The 19,837-nt window shown below is 36.6% G+C and overlaps 1 long non-coding RNA gene across 2 annotated transcripts in view; it reads left to right on the plus strand.

Annotated features, from left to right (window-relative positions):
* LOC150104991 (uncharacterized) overlaps positions 1–5,509 on the plus strand; it is a 31,250-nt gene extending 25,741 nt beyond the window's left edge. For both annotated transcript variants that reach the window (XR_016548562.1, XR_016548561.1), the window contains exon 3: positions 3,986–5,509. This is a non-coding gene — a long non-coding RNA (uncharacterized LOC150104991). The remainder of the gene's footprint in view (positions 1–3,985) is intronic.
* The last annotated feature ends 14,328 nt before the right edge of the window (positions 5,510–19,837 follow it).

Genomic DNA, 19,837 nt, shown 5'->3' on the forward strand with positions numbered 1-19,837 from the left:
AAAAAAACACTGAAGGCGAGTTAGCCAGTCTCATACAAAGGTGGAAGAAAACACACGTGCTTAACCGACATAATATACTGGCCTCGTAGGCTTAGCTGCTTCGCCTGTAATCTCCCAACCAAACAAATCAAATCAGACGAAAATTAGCTCGATACTTTTTCTATGTTAATTTTGTCGTATAAAAATATAAAACTGCTAGTATAAAATTATAATAAAATATAAAATTCTATGAGTAAGTATTAGCTGAAAAGAATGAGAAAGTCATCACTATGTTAAGAAGAAAAGCCAAACGGCTATTTCTAGGTCTAGCTACTCACTGATGAGACCTCAAAAAAGTTTGAAACCGGTCTGGGTAGTGACCTCTCCTCATAATGTAAAGCAGTATTATATCTCCTAGGAGCTGTGTGTTTTTACATTATGAGAAAATATCAAGAATAATGAGGGCGCTTGCTCCACCTTTGCATCGAGTTGCCTTGGTGTGGTACTACCAAGTGGTCACTTACGCTTGGATTCGCCGATAGTTCGTCGGCACGAAACGCTCAGATCGTAGTTTTCGATCTTAGAGTTTCGCATACTGGCTGAAAAACAATAAGGGATTTTTATCCCCTTAATTTAAAGTCACTATGTTATTATGCCTTATATGCAGATTCCTCATCCCTCAGCAGACGTAAAATAGTTTGAAATTCTATTGCAGTTTGTTCACCGATCTAATCAAAACAATCTAAATGGTGACTACAGAAATATCCTAATGCAGCTAATCCCTGCACGTTACGATATTACTTTTTTTTGTTGTTGTTTTATTGGTATTCAAATCTTTCGCTGTTGATATCCAAAATTTTAAAGTCCTTGCAGCAAATAACTGTCATCATTCTTTTCTTCAACCCTTGTATATAGACAACCAAGGCAAACCACCTCTCAGTACACAAAGAACATCTCAGTGCATGCCTCCTCTGGTCTTTCGCCAGAAAGTCATCAGAATTCTTAATAGCTTGGATGCCAAGTCTTCTGGTCCTTATGATACCACCCCCCCTCCCAACTCTGCTCCAGAATCAACCCCCATCTATATCGTCTTGACAATATTTCATACTCGTTTGTCATCTACTCTACAGTAAGTAAACGTGCCTTTTTTTTCACCCCCCCCCAAATAGACAGAAAAGAGTCAAATATTGTCCTACTACCTTTACTTTTCTCAAAAACAATGAAGCCCCCGTTAACAGCCAACTTCATTACATGGAAGCCTACCAATTAGTCAGCGACTAGTGATATGGATTCCGCCACTTTAACTCCACAGTAAATCCTTAGCCGACAATATGCATTGTTAGACGCAAATCATGCAAACGTCTGGGAAAACTCGCGTTTCCCTCTCTGATTATTCATTCTAGTGACATAATGGAGGACTTCATTTCTTCAAATTTCTTTACTCAATGCCGGAGTACTCCAGTGCTTTGTGCTTTCACCAATGACCTTCCCTAACCACAAATACTATTCCATAGTTTTCTTAATTATAATAAACAGCATTTCTTTTATTTACATATTTTGTACCATTCTCGTGTTCCAATCTACAAGCTCCTCCATAGGGCCTAAAACATTAATTTTGATATTTTCCAGAGGCCGGTGGATAACCTGTTAACTTCAATGCTACAAAAGTATGGTCTTTCTTGACTTATTTCTTATAAGAAATATCTCACTTCATTTCTCCTTCAATAATACTCAGATCAAGCAAGATCCGATTTCTCTTCTTGGACAACCTTATTCCTCTACCATTTCCTGGCACAAACACATCAATAACCTCCTTAACTAAAAGGGAAAAAATGATGTCCTCCTATACTGATGACAGCTGTTTCTCAACTGCACAAATGCTAACAATATATAAATCCCAAATTTTATTCAACTTAGAGCACTCTTGAGATAGTACATCAAACTTCCCTAAAACGCTTGACGTTATCCAGAAGAAGAAAATCAAGTTAACAGATTACCCTCCTTTTTTGCACAGAGTTAACTTCAGTCACTTTCTCATATGTCAAGTGTAAATTCTCATATGGAAAGAATGTTGATTTAAAAAAGATCTTTCACGACTCGGTTTAACATTGTAACCAACCCGTGCTTAAATTAAAACTGCTATTACTCCTAAATAAATCAATATATAGTAATTCCCGAAGTAGCAAACAGCACTTTCACATAACATGAGAATGCAATCATGAATTTCAAAGAAAATTCACAATTCAAAGTAGCCGAAAAAACTTATGCCAGCTGATAATGAGAACCTTTATAAGGAAGATAGGCGTATCCTCTTTCTATTATACGCTTATTCTATGGCTAACACTGGCCTCGTATAGGCAAAGATGTTCTCAAGACTTGAGTATGAATTACGTTGGATATTTTCGGCACCATTCAAGGGGGGGAGGGGAGCTGATCTGGAAGTTCAACTCACTACATAACATGAGATTACCGTTCATGCAGACCTAAAAACCAACTAATCTGTCCTTTGCAGGGGGGGGGGGGGGGGGCTATGCGTTAAAAGAAGCATAGCTCTTTCTCTCTAAGAGTAAGATTAATTTTCATAATTTAATTTTCGATAGGAAAATAAATGGACTTTCTAATAGAGATTAACACGACTAACTGTGTATGCAGCAAAATTGTTTTTTATGTTTTTCTTATTCAAGGGAAATGTATAAAGATGCGTTTCTCAATAGTATTTCTATGCGACTATTCGTTAAAAGTAATTTTAAGGTTCAGCTCTAGTGTGAGACCATTATTCTGCTTATCAAAGACCTGAGTGGCTTGTAAAAATAGAATGTTGAATCTCTAAAGCTAAATTTCGGGATTATAATATTTAATCTCCCCATAGTACTAATGAACTATAGATTTACAAACTTCATTGGGTGGGATTATAATTCAAAAACTAAAAAAAAAAAAAAAAAAAGAATTTACTGTTGTCTTTTTACTACAGAATCTTTTTCTGCTTTGTTATAAATTAATTTGTGTCGTCGTTTTATCCCATTTTCCCCCTATTAAACAGGAATAACAATGAATAATATCGGTTCAGCCAAAGCAGTTATCATATGGGAGAACAAAACAAATTATGGCACTATGTACTATGCATTATGTTTAAATGCGTATATCTAAAACGTAACTCTATTATAATACTAAACCAAAATTTCCAGAGAATGCAGGTAACAATCTCTCTCTCTTACACACACATCGTATTAACTCGCTGTGACGCCGCAATCACGATCCTACAGGTGTTAGAAAAGGTTGGCCACATGTGAACGTTTGCAACATTGCCCTCACTAGCCAGTTCGTGTTATAGACAGTTTTCGTGTTCAAAGAACTCACTACGGAGGTGCGCAAGCGATGCAATAAATACTGTATTGTAATGAGAATTTTATAATTAGAGAGTTTTTGAATTAAAAACACTTAGCACAGGCATAACAGCAAGTGAGAAATTCTTATTTACTTCCTGGAATTACTATTGATGTTAATTTAAAAACTAAGTTAAACATTTTGTTTAACTTAGTTTAAAGTTTAATTTAAAAACTAAGTTAAACATTTTGTACCAATACGCATCATTGTCAGCAAAGGTTGGTCGATTGGTAGAGCCACTGCTACTAATGGCTCGTAAAAACTTTTGAGCAAGTTTGAGCGCGGTTAGTAGCTACAAGGGGACCAATCGTGTGATGCTGTTGGCACACTCTCCCTCGATGAGTCTTTGGACTCCCTGGAGGTGTCACATAATAATAATTCCGAGTCACTATGCTGTGATCTATCCTGACTACTATTTATTTCTATATACTGCAGTTTAGCTCTCATCATATGATTAATGGAAATTAACAATATCACTTTGCGTACCAAATGTATTCCATATTTTGAATAACCTGAATATGATATATATATGCATATATATTAAAATGTATTATTATGACTCAAAGAAAAAAATTAAATATAATATAACAGTTTTATTTTCAGCTTTTTTCCCCTATTACAGGTTTTATCGAGTATCGAACGAATTGGATCTGCTCAAATTATGGAAATTGCCACTCCTCCTTGATCAGCTCATAAAGTACTTCTAATCACGTCAACTTTTTGTGATAATCCCACGAAATGTACGAAAGGTATCATACATTAGTTTAGGGTGGGTTAAAGGTAAATAATTCGGAAAGCTAATCTAGAAATCAAACGCGGTGCTTTTACAAAAAATTTCGGACTCCAATAAGCAATATCATATTGGACTATACGATTTTTCTTTCATCTAAGGCCCTTTACAAACAACCATCCCATAGTCAGGGTAGTCTCTGGCTGTCGAATGGACATGCTTTCCATTCGACCAACCAAAGATGAATATATATATTTATAATACAAATAAATAGATGAATGAATACTTAAAAACAAACAAATAAATAATAAAAGGCATTCGCATTAAATTGCAATAATAGTGTGTGTGTGTGTGTGTGTGTGTGTGTGTGTGTGTGTGTGTGTGTGTGTGTGTGTATATATTACGCTATATGTATTCCTACGATCCCTCGCGTAAACGAACGTAAAATGAACATGATTTTCCATAAATACATATAAAGTGTGGGAGATGCGTTCAACCACCTCGTGACATCTATAAATGACACACCATATGACTCTTGTTTTGGTCTATTTAATTATATCACACATACATAATAAACAATTATTACGTCAACTTTTTTGGTTAAAAAGTTTATGTAATTTTTAGATGTCTGAGTGTAGGATCCCTCACAGAGGCATGATCTTCTTCTTCTTCACCTATGAACTTCTAATTCAACGAGGAGTGATGATGACGAATCATCTTTATGCGACTTGCGATGGATGGGATTCTTACTTTTCTGAAGTAGGTAGTGCAGAAGTGGATGCTTGCAAGAATTCCAGAGTTGTTTGAGTTTGTGACTTCCTCTTCTCACGAAGAATTTCTTGTCCTTTCGTGTACTACTGGAGAATTTCTTTCCATGCAATCTTGATTAACTAAAGATGCTCTTTCGGTAATCAAAGTTTCATGGAAGTAAGATCTTCTTGCATGGTTGCATGGAAAGAAGATTACAGAATCTTCCAAAATTCCCTCGAAGAAACATTCAAAATCATCCAGAACTCGCATTAAATTCTCTTACTTCGCTTCTTCTGTTCTTAAATTTTCATAGTTTTCGCCTTTATTGATACTAATCTGAGATTAATTGGAATATTTTATCTATCCTAGTGACGTAGCTATTTTGCCAGCAAGTTTTCCATCCATTCCATTAGGATACTACGCGTGCATGTAGAATTAAAATCACGTAACGGTGTACCCTATTTTTCCTTATTGTCCTGATGGTGCGTGAGGTGCTTTCTCTTAAACTCAACAGCCTCTTCGTCGTGGCAGTCAAGTATTTTGTTCTTGAACTTGTTGGCACGTTTCTTCTGAACTGCCAGTAGCACTATTACTTGTTGCATACTTTAAGGCTATTATTAGTTCATTAAATTTATTTTATATTAATAAATTTACATTACAATATTCTCAATTCAATTAAGCACTGATGTCTAAAAGCAATGTTAATCAGCACGCACACACGCACACACATCACGATGTTAATTTACATATAAGAAAACAAATTGAAGTTACAGTAAAGAAAATCATATGAGTGTCAGCTAAAATAAAGTATGAAATCAATTTAGCATGAATTTAAATTAAAAATTTAAATTAATTATTTAAATATTAATTTGCATATGGTTTAAATTAGTTTCATGGATCGGTTAACGATACGTTGAAAATAAATGAATCTTCTCTGTACTGCTCCTCGGATTGCCGGGAAAGGTACTTTCCAACAGCATTCCGAACATAAAGCTGTTTTTGTATAATAGTATCAAAATAATCAGCGGAGCTTCCGTAGATCAGTCTGCAAAGATGAATTCTTTGATCCTAAAGACCTAGGTTCGATTTCCGTCTCTGGCGCAAGGAACCTTTATTAGATCTTTTCGACTAAAGGCGAGTTGACCAGTCTCATACGAAGGGGGAGAGTTTTTCTCCCAGAAAGTTGGGGTAATCAATGTCATACTGGACCAATAAATAAAATAATCAACGTCATACGGGAATTCCAGCTAAGATAAAGAAAGTAGAAAAAAAGTGTATTATGGATAATGTGCATTCAGAATTTTATAGCAGACTGCGCTTGAATGATTTGTCTAATTTGTAGTTCATTTACGTATCAAATACACAATGTCCATTTTACTACTACTACTAATAATGATTGTTATATATGAAGTAGAGAAGAAAAGGAATCAAGGGATATGAAATGAATTATCCCTTTTAAATAGAATATCCGTATATCGAAACACCAGCACACCAAATCGGTAGACGGATTTATCACTGCTTCAAATACCTAGCTTTAAATTGCCATGTTTCGACGAGTTCAGAAATAAATCAAGCAAATGATAAGCATAATAAAGTAGCCAATCTAGTTATATACAATTACAATTATTAAAATAAACAAAGTAAGAGAGTCTATATACCAAAATGGTCAGTACAGTACATGCAAAAGCACGTGCACACAGACACACTTACTCACCTGAATTCTGTGACCTATATTCTGGAATATATCCGGAAACGTAAACATATTGAGGCGTCTAAAATGATTTCCTCATTAGCAAACTTAAAAAAAAAATACTTTTGTTGGAAAGAAAAACAAAGAAAACTTTTGTAAACAAGACAGAAAAAACATCCAAAAGGTACCAAAAGTCAAGAGTGATTCCATCATGCCCAACGGCAGCATACTATATATATACTCGCATATAGTATGAGCAACAGTGTTTTGGCAAATGTATTGGCAAATTTCCAAACAAAACTGACGTCATTTTATCCAGATGTGCAGAAATTATGCTACATATTCGATCTAAATATGCAAAAATTGTATAATTTATAAGTTTAAACTCGAAAAATCATCTATGTGTTGATGTTGGACAATGCCAGTCTCAAAAAAACACACAAAGAGTTAAGCAAAGCTACAGTTTACTAATAAAACAGAAATAAGTTGATAAAGGAAAAATATCACTTACGTGATAGTACAAAAAGATCCTCGTTGAAAGGTAAGTGACACAGCAAAGTGCGCAGACCCTGATGTTAGTGTTTTGTTTTTATAATATTGTTTATTTCAAGTTACTCAATCTGTTTTTTTAGCAAACATCGGCAATTCAAGTGTTAATCAATTTCTATGTAATGATATAGCAGACGTACACCGGTGGTTTTTGTGCTGTTCACATTCTTTTATGCAACTAAAGCTATAAGGGCCATTGCTTGTTTTGAGGGATGAAAGGGAAAAAAAAAAACAGCAACTCTTCTTTCATCGTATGAGACGAGGTAACTCACCTTCAGCTGAAATGTCCTTACAAAGGTACCTTGCATCCTAGGATTCCAACTCAGGTTTTTCGAACCAAATAGGATTCTCGTTATTCAGTGAAATATGGAGGATCTGGGTGGGAAGAATCGCTGTTGCAATTCTTCCTCCATTCAGTTCGTTCTGTCCTAGTCGTCTAATGTTCTTACAGGTCAACATAGCGCTTCCTCTTCTTCGTTTCTCCGGAAACTCCACATTCATAACTGTTAAGCTTACATACTTCTCTCTCTCTCTCTCTCTCTCTCTCTCTCCCTCTCTCTCTCCTTTTCTTCAATAAATGCCCATATCACTACAATCTAGTTGTTTGGGCTTTCTTTGAAACATCCAATAGTTGAATTGCCCTTTTTATTCATCATCCCTAATTGTATCTTTCCTCTTAACACAACAAATGCATCTCAACATTTTCATTCCTCAAAGTTTATTTAATACTCCATTCTTTTTTTTTTTATTGGCTCTCAGTGATGTACAGTATTGCTGATTTCTTATTGCAGTCTCATAGGCTGTGGTTTATCGCAAACGTACACCAGACGATTTCCTCGGGTTATTCCATCCAGTGTGCACTGTGTGGTTCACCTCACCTTTCAGATCCTCCAACGCCGAGCACAAATATTTAAATCTCCTTAATCTTTTGATGGTTTTTATTGTGAAGAAACCCTATCGATTGGATTTTATGTCTCTCCCTTACAGCATATTCTCTGTTTTAGCTGTGCTTAATTTCAGTCCTGTATCCTTATTAGTACAACTGGTCTTTAATTTCTGTTTCACTTTATAGCATTTATTTTAAAGTTCTTATTGTATTACTAGGTGAAGTTCCTGAAATAATTTTTCACGGGGAATAAATTTGTAATCGCAAGTCAGAAAATCTCTTGGCCGTTTTCAATCGTTTAGCGTTTGCTTGGGTTGTTTTGCGCCCGAAACAGCTAAGGCTACGAGGCCAGTGCATTACGATCCTTCTGGCCTGTTTGGGGGGATGAAAAACCCGAGTTTCAGGCAGAAAGCACCTGCAACCTCCGTACTGAATGGCTAATTTACTTTCAACTGAAAAATCCTTATGCAGGTCTTCGTATTCTAGAAGATACTGGAATCCAGGTTTTTTTTCATCTGTTGGATGAAAAGATAGGGAAATTTGACCGAGAAATATATTCTGGGTCAAATTCGAATCTTATCCAGGATTCGAATCTGCAAAACGGCCTATGAACACATGTAATTAATAGACATTATAAACTGGCTCATATCCTTTGCGTCCGATGCGATTTCAAAACAACTAACTGCTAAATTATTACCGAATAAACTCAATATTGTTGCATACATAATAAAAATCAAATACGGACGAATCCTTGCTTACCAGTTTGCACAAATGCATACCAAGTTTTAGAAACAAAATATTGTTTAATTGACGCAAACTGTCATCCATAAGTTTTGAATAAAAATGTTAGGGAAGAATATTATCTTTTTATCTGAATTTCGTAGACAGGAGGCAACTAGAGACCCAACAAGCATTTTAAAGGACATTTAAAACAAACTTTAAAAATAGGAACGGAAATCAAAAGCTTAGCAAATTTCCATTTTGCGTATCATATACAATAAACCGAGTTAAATTTATACTGTATAAATCTTTTCCATATCTGACCTCGAAAAGCATTTTTCTTTTTATACTATTAAATTAGATCATTCGAACATCGAATGCATTTTACATAAATGAATAACAATATGAGAGTAACTAAACTATAGTGCTACGATGTTCTACGATTAATCAGAAAATGTGCGCAAAAATACACAGACTCCGACTACGTAATTAGGACATATGCAAATTATCCTGAAAAAACGGCTATGGAAAAAATTTCGGGTTATGAAATTTTAACTTAAAATGACTGTGTTACTCATTGCTACCTAACAGCGGGCTTTCGCAAGGAAGATAATCCCAACTAATTAATGAAGATTTTGAAAATAGTTCAAAATCTTCCATTCAGAAGTGACTGGACATTAAAAGTTGTCTTATGACTTATCACTACCCCCCCCCCCCCCACACACACAAAATCTAGGTGTGATGATGGATTGAAATTCAACGGGCATGTTTCAAAGGTTGTAGGGATAAATTGGTAACTATTCCGTTGTATAAGGCCCTAATCAGGCAACTGTGCTCGAATCTGGTAGCGGTGTTTGAAAGGATGCAGAAATGGTTGGAGAAAATGATTTCAGAACTATAGAATGTTATCTCTGAGGGTATATTGAAGTCACGTAATCTGCAGAGCTAGGCAGATAGAAGGCAAGCGAAAAGATGATATAATATAATTAATATAATTACGGCTATTATAGCCTGCTTTTGTTTAGGAGTGTCCCTTATTTTAATACATTGGCTAACATTACTCAAAAAAAGGAGTATAAATATTTAAGGACATTATGGGTGAGTATAGAAGGCAATTATGGCAGAATAAAAGAGGTGGAAAAATTTTGTACATACCTTGTTTTTGGTTCTATGATGCCTTCCAATTCCAAGATCCTGCTGAAGGTTGTTTTTAAACGGGGGGAAGAGGGGGGAATGAACATGGGGGTGTGTTTTGACGCGGGAAATAAGTTTGGAAACCCGGGTTACTATTAATAATATATATATATATATATATATTTTGTTTAGGGCCGCATTTTTTGTGGATGGAGTAGTGTTATTTATTTTCCAGAATAGGTCGTCCGTTATATGTTCGGGAACATCAAAACCCACAAAGACGGTTATCCGATATACGACCCATAGTCTCCTACAAGAACACCACCACAGCTCCTTTATCAAAATTTGTTGCCAAACTCATGAAACCACTACTAACAACGTCTATCTGTATGATCAAAAATACGGACGACCTATTCTGGAAAATAAATAACACTACTCCATCCCATGATGACATCCTCACCTCACTAGATGCAACTTCATTATACACCAACGTGGATGTCCCCAGAACATTAGACATCGTACACACACTACTCACTGAGGACCACACCCTACACACACGCACAAAATTAACACCAAATGACATCATTAGTTGATCAAGCTCACAATTTCCGCCAACTTCTTTAAATTCAACAACTCCTTATATGTTCAAATTTTCGGTCTCCCAATGGGCCAAACATCAGTGGACAACTAGCAGAATTATTCCTGGCACACACTGAATCGCTTCTACTCCACCCTTCCCTCCCCCTGGCATCACCTTTTATGGCAGATACGTAGACGATATTCTATGCATTGGCAAACCCTCACACATCCCCGCCTTACAAACATCCCTCAACGATTATAGCAACAGACTACAATTCACCATGGAAACAGAACAGAACAAATCCATCAATTTCTTAAACCTGACATTAATCAGAAGCCATGACAGGATAGCTACGAAGATATTCCACAAACCCACACATTTCGGAAACTACCTCCATTTCAATTCATACCATCCATATTCCGTTAAAAAATCAGTCATCCTATCACAATTTATCAATGCTTACAAATTCTCAACCAACAGCAATTATCTTAACACGGAACTAAAGTATTTAACACAGGTTTTCAAAAATCGCAACTACTCCCACACATCTAATAAATTACGCGAACAATGCGGCAAAATCCCGTCTTAACAATAATACAACCAAAGCAAACTTACCGACAAGCATGGTCATCAAATTGCCATACATCCATAACACATACAAAGCCTACAAATACATTTTCAAAAACACGGACTATAAGCTAGTATTCACCACGAACCAAAAATTAGCAACTCTCCTAAAACCTACTAAATCTCTCACTCACAAAGAAATATTCGAACACCACAATGTAGTCTACAAATTTCCTTGTCAAAAAGACTGCGACGTCACCTACACTGGCTAAACTATTAGGTCCTTATGGACTAGACTACAAGAGCACTTCAGGGATTGCAATATTCCCATTCCGGAATATCTGAACACAAAAAAACATCGCAACATCAAAAAGAAAAACAAAACACAGAGTACAGGGAAGACAGAAATTGCAGCTTACGCCCTTGAACTAAAACATATCCCCCAAATTGACAAGGCAATAATCATAGACAAACAAGACAACGAAACAATGCTTAGAATATCCGAAACTATTGCCATAAAATGCGATGAAAATTCTATCAAATCCACCGCCCCTACCTAATTTCCAAATGTTGGACGATCCAGAACTTACAAATTAAGCCACGCCTCCGGCCATGTACCGACCACAAATGCCCTAATTTGGCAGATGCAACTTGCAGCCTTGACATAGCCCTACACTCATTCCGACAAAGTTCCGATGATGGTCAGACGACGACCGAAACGGTCCACACCCCGTTAACTCCTGTCCCAGTTTCCACATAAGGATACCCTTCCCCTTCGTCCTCCTCTCTTCCCCCTCCACAAAAATGCGGCCCTAAACAAAATAATATATATATATATATATATATATATATATATATATATATATATATATATATATATATATATATACTTGCAACACTTGCAGGCGCAAACTTGACTTGTTTGTCTGTTTGTTTACTTGGGAAATGGAGTAAAACCAGGTTTAAAATAGCTTGGTATCTTTAACACTTATTATACCCAAGGTAAAATACTTTCTACATATATATATTTATATATATATATATTGTTAATAGTAACCCGGGTTTCCAACTTATTTCCCGCGTCAAAATACCCCCCCCCATGTTCCTCCGCCCCCCCCCCCCGTTTAAAAACAACCTTCAGCAGGATCTTGGAATGGGAAGGCATCATAGAACCAAAAACAAGGTATGTACAAAATTTTTCCACTTCTTTTATTCTGCCATAATTGCCTTCTATACTCACCCATAATGTCCTAAAATATTTATACCCCTTTTTTGAGTAATGTTAGCCAATGTATTAAAATAAGGGATACTCCTAAACAAAAACAGGCTATAATAGCCGTAATTATATTAATAGTGTTTAAGAGGAGTAACATGAGAATTTTCCCAGAAACTATACTTGATATAATATAAGCTGTTGAGATGTATTTACCGGACAGCTACTGTGCGAGATAGATTTTTCAGATGATGAAATAAAAGGAAGGGACAAAGAACTACAGGACGTCCTTGGAAACTGAGCAATTGAATGATGAACAAGAGAGTGAGGTTTTATTTTTATTAATTACGTGGTGAGTGGAATGCGTTGCTTCAATGCGTTGTGAATGAGATCAAGATTCAATATGATAGATATGCTGCAAGCAGTACCGATTTTACGTGATAATCCTGTGGACCTTTGTAATATTGCATAAAATTAATCCATGAGTATGTGACTCAAGGAAGAGTTAATGTAATAATAGTAATAATAATAATAATAATTTGTTAAACGAAAAAACACGAAGAAATTTCATTTTGTGTGTGGACAGAAATAGTAACTAAATACTCTTGGAACAACAAAACTTATGAAAAATGAAGAGATGAAAAAAATTACAGATTCCAACTAAATATTCTTTTCCCCTTGTTCTCCTTGAATTGACCTTTTTACAGCAAGCAGCTTGAAAAGTCGTTTTGGTGATACTCCAAGAGTAGGTGGAGGATTTGATTCGTACTCAAATTTAGTACGTCAAATACCAGGATGTAGAACTAAATCAGTAATTAAAAGTCATTTGCTCATATTAATCACTACTTTATCAAGCAATCAACAAATATACTTCATTAATAACGCATTTTACAGTTATCATGAATGTCAGCTATAAATGAATATTTAAACAAACTCAACTTATAACAAACAGCTATTTGTAGAAAAACCGAAAACATTAAGATCACACAAAATTCAAGGAAGATCGCTATGAAACGCAAGACCAATCCTCTCTTACCTCGAAGATAATATTCTTAATCACTATTCGATTAGAAACAACTAGATGTTTCCACACCTAAAACCATTACACTTTATATCTGAATATCACAAGTGGCCATAACTGTGCTTGCTGAGAGTTCGACTAAAAATGCTGTGCTACATCAAAAACGTTATATCTTGAAGACGGATCGCAGAAGTAGAGGCTGCCACTGATGCTTATCTCTGACGACACTGATGTTATCTCCGCTGCTACACAATTCGATATTTCTTCCTTGCAATTAACTTGCCATGATGCCAAACTTTATATGAACACAGTCAATTCAAATTCAGTTTTCGATTAGTTAAAAGTAATATTAGTTACTTTCGTAAACGAAATGTACTAAATTACACATTCATTTCAAAACTATTTTTAGTAGGTGATAACAGCAGACAAGATTAGAAACAAATCACTATAAAAACACCTGCACTAAGTGATGTGGCCAGGTTTGGCAGTAGTGTGTGTGTGTATATATATATATATATATATATAAAGGGATAGGGATATATATTAAAATAATTATAGTTAGGTGGCTCTGATGTAGCACTTCAAGGCAATAAAAAATCTACAAAAAACAACAACAAAAAAGCTTGAAAATAGCAAGAAATATCTTGTAGGCTACCTCGAGAGCCTCAAGTCTTAGAATTCATGATAAGGAACTGCTGGTAACAAAAAGCTTTATTTTTTTTTCATAACCTATGGTATAAATCAATTCGAGCGAGATCAAAAATTCAATCTGATGCCACGATTGCAAAACAGTCTCGTTTTGAAGTGCAAAATGGTCAAAGGTAATCTTTTAATTTCATTTCTGTGGATGTCACGATCGTTATTGGGTTCAAATTGCATGCCAAGAAATTATTGATTTCTTATTGTTCAAATGAAAGCGCTTATTATTTCTCTATAACTCTTTGCTAAAACCCATTAATTATGTCCATTAATAGACATGAAATATTTTATGCAGGCAATACATACCTGCAAACGAAATACTCCATTTTAAGTTTTACTTTAAGTTAGCTCCAACACTTACATTCTGAATTCTTATGTTCTATACAGAATTAATAACTGTTCAAAATTATTATTACTGTTATGCATGATAACTGTCATATCACAGTAGTGCGCATGAGCGAACCAGTACCACAAATAGGGTCCTCACTTTTAGCCAACTGTAGTCTTACAAAACTTGCTGATATGGCGTATAAAAAAAAAAAGTAGCTAACTGAAAGGCTATCTTCCTTCCGATTAGTGGTTCCGAAATAAGAATGCTACATCGCATATAAACGTGCTATTAGTTGACGAAAACTAAACTCCGATAGGCAGGCATGTGAAGCAAATCACGTGGCCTGCATCATCGAAAGTGACGTAATTAGTTGTTTACCATAATGTTTACGCAGGTATTTTTTGATGTTAGGAATAGAATGAACTTTGAGCATCAATGTATGTTTTCCGTAGTTCTTAGTACTACACTGATATCCAAAAACCTAAGGGAAAACACTATTTCTAAAGATTACAACTGCAAATTCAGACGAATCAGCTAGTGGCAATTTGTATAACTGACGATTTCGAGTAGAACGCGAGTACACATTCACATTTTCGAATCGCACCCAGAGCAGTCATATGGTGGCACTCAACGGGATAAAAGGCAAAAGGCTGCGCTAAGCGAATTGTGGGGACTGGGTCTTGTTTACGAGTATACTGTGATAGCTCGAAGAGGTTATTCGTAGTGTTATCAGAAGAAAAAACAGTAAATTCTCAGGTAAGCCAATAAATATGAGTGAAATTGATCCAGACGATTTGATTGAAACATTAGATAAGAAACTGGCATTAAAACTGCTGAAAAAGTTATTAAAAATTAGAAGTCGAGTGGCCGGGTTTCCTGAATCTGTATTCCATGACAGGGAATGAAACGAAAGGAGAAGACACAACTACAGGGGAAGAAAAATTAGACTTGGTGATTTCCTCACCCTCAGATTATAAAGAGGTGCATGTGCGCAAGAAGCTCAAAACAGCAGAAACTCACAGGGACGATGGGATGCAGGAAGACGTCCCCCATTACGGACTCCCCTACCTCTCCCAAAGAGAAGGTACCTCCGATTATAATGCGGAAAAAGCACAAATGGACGACTCTAAGGTTCACTGTGACAATTCTGCAGATAACCTATGCGGGGGCAAAAAGTGTGGACGATGGCATAAAGATCTAGACTGCCGTAAACTACTAAAATGATGGATGGCCTGGGTATGCAATACCACAAATTCTCCCTCAGCTCCGACAAAAATCTAAAGGTGGTGCTCCGAGGTGTGTCATAGGACATCACAACGGAAGAGATAGCAGCAGATCTCTGTTACCCTGCCACTAGTTCTTGTAGAGATACAAAACTACTACAAAAAATATTTACGATATAACATCAATCTGTGGGCTCAGGATCATACCTGAACCTCTGAGGAAAAAAATTTCATCTGGTCAGTGTCACAGAGGGCAGAAATATCGGCATGCTCAAAAGCTTTGTAAAGCTGACTACAAATATCTAAAATGTGGTGAAGATCATCCCACTAACACCTGCACAGGCCAAATGCAGTGGTTCCACACCCATCCACTATAGAGGATGTATTTGCTATCCAAAAAAAAAAAAAGGATAGTTTCAAACAATCAGTCCACCTCTCTTTCTCAAATTCAGGTATCGGAGTCTTCGGTTCCCCAGTCTCACGAAACTCAACACAAGAAAGCAGAATCTCTGCTTTCTTTAGAGATTTTTAAGAGCGTTAATAACCACCGTCAGGGTGGTTATTCATCTATCTAAATTATCTACAGTACTTCCTCAATGTTGATAATAGCAATAACAAATCTCACAAATCAAATCAATAAAGCTCTAGCAGCGGTCACCAAAACTACAGCTGCCCTCGAGCCCAATCATCTTCCAGAAGATATCATGGATTTAATAAGAGAGAAAAACAAAGCAAGGAAAAAATATTATAACACACGCGCTCCTCAAGACAAAAAAAAAAAATCCTTAATAAACTGAATAGTTCAGTCAGAGACGCTCTCAAAAATCATAGAAATCAATTATGGGAAAATAAGTTCATCTATCACCCGCTGCCAATCATTCCATCTGGAAAAACTCTTGAGGAATCTCAGAAACAAGAGTACTCTTCCCCCTCTCCAATCGGATCTGGGCGTTGCACACGCGGATGCTGAAAAAGCAGAAGACATAGCAAGGAATTTGGAAAAGCAGTGTAAACCAGTATATGAAAACTTAATCAACCATGTATATATATACAGAATGTATCATCATGTTAGATGCCCACTAAAACAATCGAACATAATTCCAGCCTGATCACGCCTACTTCACCAGCGGAAATAACTGACATCATAAAGTACCTCAAGAATAAAAAAAAGCTCCAGGTCCTGATGGCACCACAAACAAAGTTATCAAATTATTATTCCGTAAAGCTATTGTACATCTCACTAACATAATATCATCCCATTAGCTTACTTTCAAATCTAGGAAAAATTGCTGAAAAATTCATTATCTCCAGACTCCAAGATTCAGTAGACAAACTAAAAATTATTCCACAAGAACAATTTGGATTTCGTAGACATCACAGCACGTCCAACAAATTCACAAAATAATCGAATTCATCACCCCATGATACAACTGGAGACAAACACCGGTGCTGTATTCCTAGGCATCGCGAAAGCTTTTGACAAAATTTGGCACCATGGGCTGCTGTATAAACTAATTATTTCTAACATGTCATTGAAAAAAGAAAAATCAGCTAATGCCTTTATATATATATATAATATATATATATATATATATATATGAAAAAATTACATCATTACTAACTTCCTATCTACAATTTTCCTCCAAATCAGTCTGTTACTTGTCAAGACTCCAACATTATCAGATCTTATATTTCTATCGTCTAAGGCACTTTGTACCGTATCAATCCACCTATATCTTGGTCTTCCTCTGGGTCGTTTTCCTGCCAACCTGGCAGAGAACACTTGTTTTGCTAATCTTTCCTCTCCCATTCTATTTAAGTGACCATACCATCTGAGATGAGCTCTGCTAACGCATTCCTGGATGCTGACAATGTCAAATTCTTTCCTAATATCCTCATTTTTAATATGATATTGCCATTGATGCCATCTGTTCACGCCTCTAATCTTTCTCAGGACTCTCATATCTGCGGTCTCTAGTCTTTGGTCAAGTGTTTTACTTCTGACCAAGCTCTCAGATCCATAAGTTAAAATTGGTTTGAACAGGGGGTGCTTAAGGGTCAAAGCTGTATAACTGAGAGGAGACCTCCACATAGCCTTTAAAGGAATGCGGAGAACCGACCAGGGCTTCTGACCTAATGTCCAATCCTCACCTTCTCGTGGTGCACCCTGTTGGGTATCTACTTTGATACTAAACGAACGAGGATGGGCTGGCAATTTGGGATTTAGCCGACCAAATTGTATTCTTATTGGTTAAACCAAAATAAAAAATGATGGTACAAAATAGGCGAGGCCGTTTTTAGCCCTATCTAACTTTTGAAGTCTGAGTGGGCAGTTCAATATCCACTGGTACCCAATTATCACTAATTAAGCCAATCATATTTCATGAACAGAACAGTGCAGGTCAAGATAAACAGAATTTCAACCCAATGCGGTATTTTGGCTGGGGTTCCGCAAGAATCCTTACTGGCCCCGATTCTATTATCAGTCTATATGGCAGATATCCCACATAACCCTATGTCTTCCATTATGGCTCTTTATGCAGATGTCATGGCTGTATTAGCTAGATCACTTTATCCACCTTATAACCAAAAAACTTCAAGAAAACATTCTAAAACTAGAACAACAGTTATCTGACTGGAGATTGCAAGTTAACCCTCAGAAAAGCATAGCTATATTCATGACTAGAAGATTAACATCTCCCAAAGGGGACATCTTTCTGTTTAATACCAAACTTCCATGGCAAACAGAAGCTAAATACCGCGGACTACTATTAGACAAAAGACTAAGCTTCTTAAGTGGGCTTTGCACATATTAGGAACATATGTGCAAAGCATCTAAAGCCATCGCCCAACTCTACTCCTTGATTAATAGACACAGCAAATTAAACACAAAAAAACAAACAAACTGCTTCTCTACCAGATGGTGATTCGTCCTATAATTACATATGCTTCTCTAGCTTGGAGCCATATCTCCAATGCTAATATTCTTAAATTACAACGAGTGCAAAACAAATGTTTACGAATGATACTAAATTCTCCATGGTTCGTCAGAAATATTCAGATTCATTGGGACACAAATATCCCATATATCTCCTCTTTCTTACACTCTCTAGCAGAAAAGTTCTTCTTGAAAACAACTACCCACTCTAACGATGTGGTACAACAAGCTGCAAAGTACAATGAAACAGACCTCTACAAACATAAAAGACCTAAAGCCATCTTCATATCAAATGAAGATATATAACCCCCGTGCCCTCACAGGGCGAGCTAATGGCTCATAATTTTTCCCCCTTCATTGTTTCCTAGGTATCCGACAACGGAAAATATAAAAAGCATCTTGCTTCACCCTATGAAACAGTAATGTGCTGAGTTCTGAAGCGAAATGTGTTTGAAGGAAGCTTTTTCGTGAAGATTGAAGTTGCAAAGTTGGATCTTGTAATGTCTCAAAGACACAATCTCGACTGGGCGGATTCCGCATCCCAGTGCCTGGATTTTTGGTTATAACAGCATAATGTATTCGACGCACCACAGCAGGTTAGCTTGCAAGCACAAGTACGCGGATATATCGATAACTGTGGCAAGACGTCTGCGACAAGTAGGCCTGGCACGCTCGTAGGTGTAGTCCGCATCCCTTTATCCACAACTCATGGCAGAGCACGTTTTCAGTGTTGTATCCATAAAAATTGAACAAGACACCACTGAAAACTCTTGAAAGGGATAGATACGGCAGTGCTGAGGTCATGGTGTGGGAAAGCATTGTGCTTAATAGACGCACCGTGCTACGAGTGCTGGAAAAAGCAACTATCACTAGTGTTGTGTCGGAAAAAGTGATGAGTCATCCCTTTTTCCCACCCAACGTTACGTTACCTCAGAAGGAAGGGATAAGATGCTTATGCCTCCTGATGGGAAATGTACCGAATAAGGTCCCAGGAAAATGTAAATGACCAGATGTGTAAATTCTAAACATTGTTAAGATAGCCCATAAGTTTATTAAGATAACAATTGTGAATGAATTAAAGTAGAAAGTTATGTAATATTAACAAGTAAATATGTATAAGCTAAGTACAAGTTTTAAGACATGTGAAGACAGTTCGTAGCCACGGCGTCCAATCGGCTGCTACCGTATGTGTGACGACACCGCCGAGTGAGGGAGCTGTTTCGGAGTATAAACGTATCGGCGGGAGTTCGAATCGATCTCTTATCTCTTATCTCCGATCTCTTGTGTCTTGTCTCCGAGGCTCGTCGGCGCCTAGTTTCCCGTAGGAGAGCTATGTAGAGCTTGCCGCCACGTGTAGCAAGGATCTCCCCTTGCTATGCATGTTACATCGGTCAAAGCTGCAACTACAATGTGTTCAAACACATTAGGAGAAAGAGCCGCTGA

The sequence above is a fragment of the Typopeltis vanoorti genome, chromosome 7, assembly GCF_054136105.1.
Source record: "Typopeltis vanoorti isolate ZY-2024b chromosome 7, IOZ_Tvanoo_1.0, whole genome shotgun sequence".
NCBI lineage: Eukaryota > Metazoa > Arthropoda > Arachnida > Uropygi > Thelyphonidae > Typopeltis > Typopeltis vanoorti.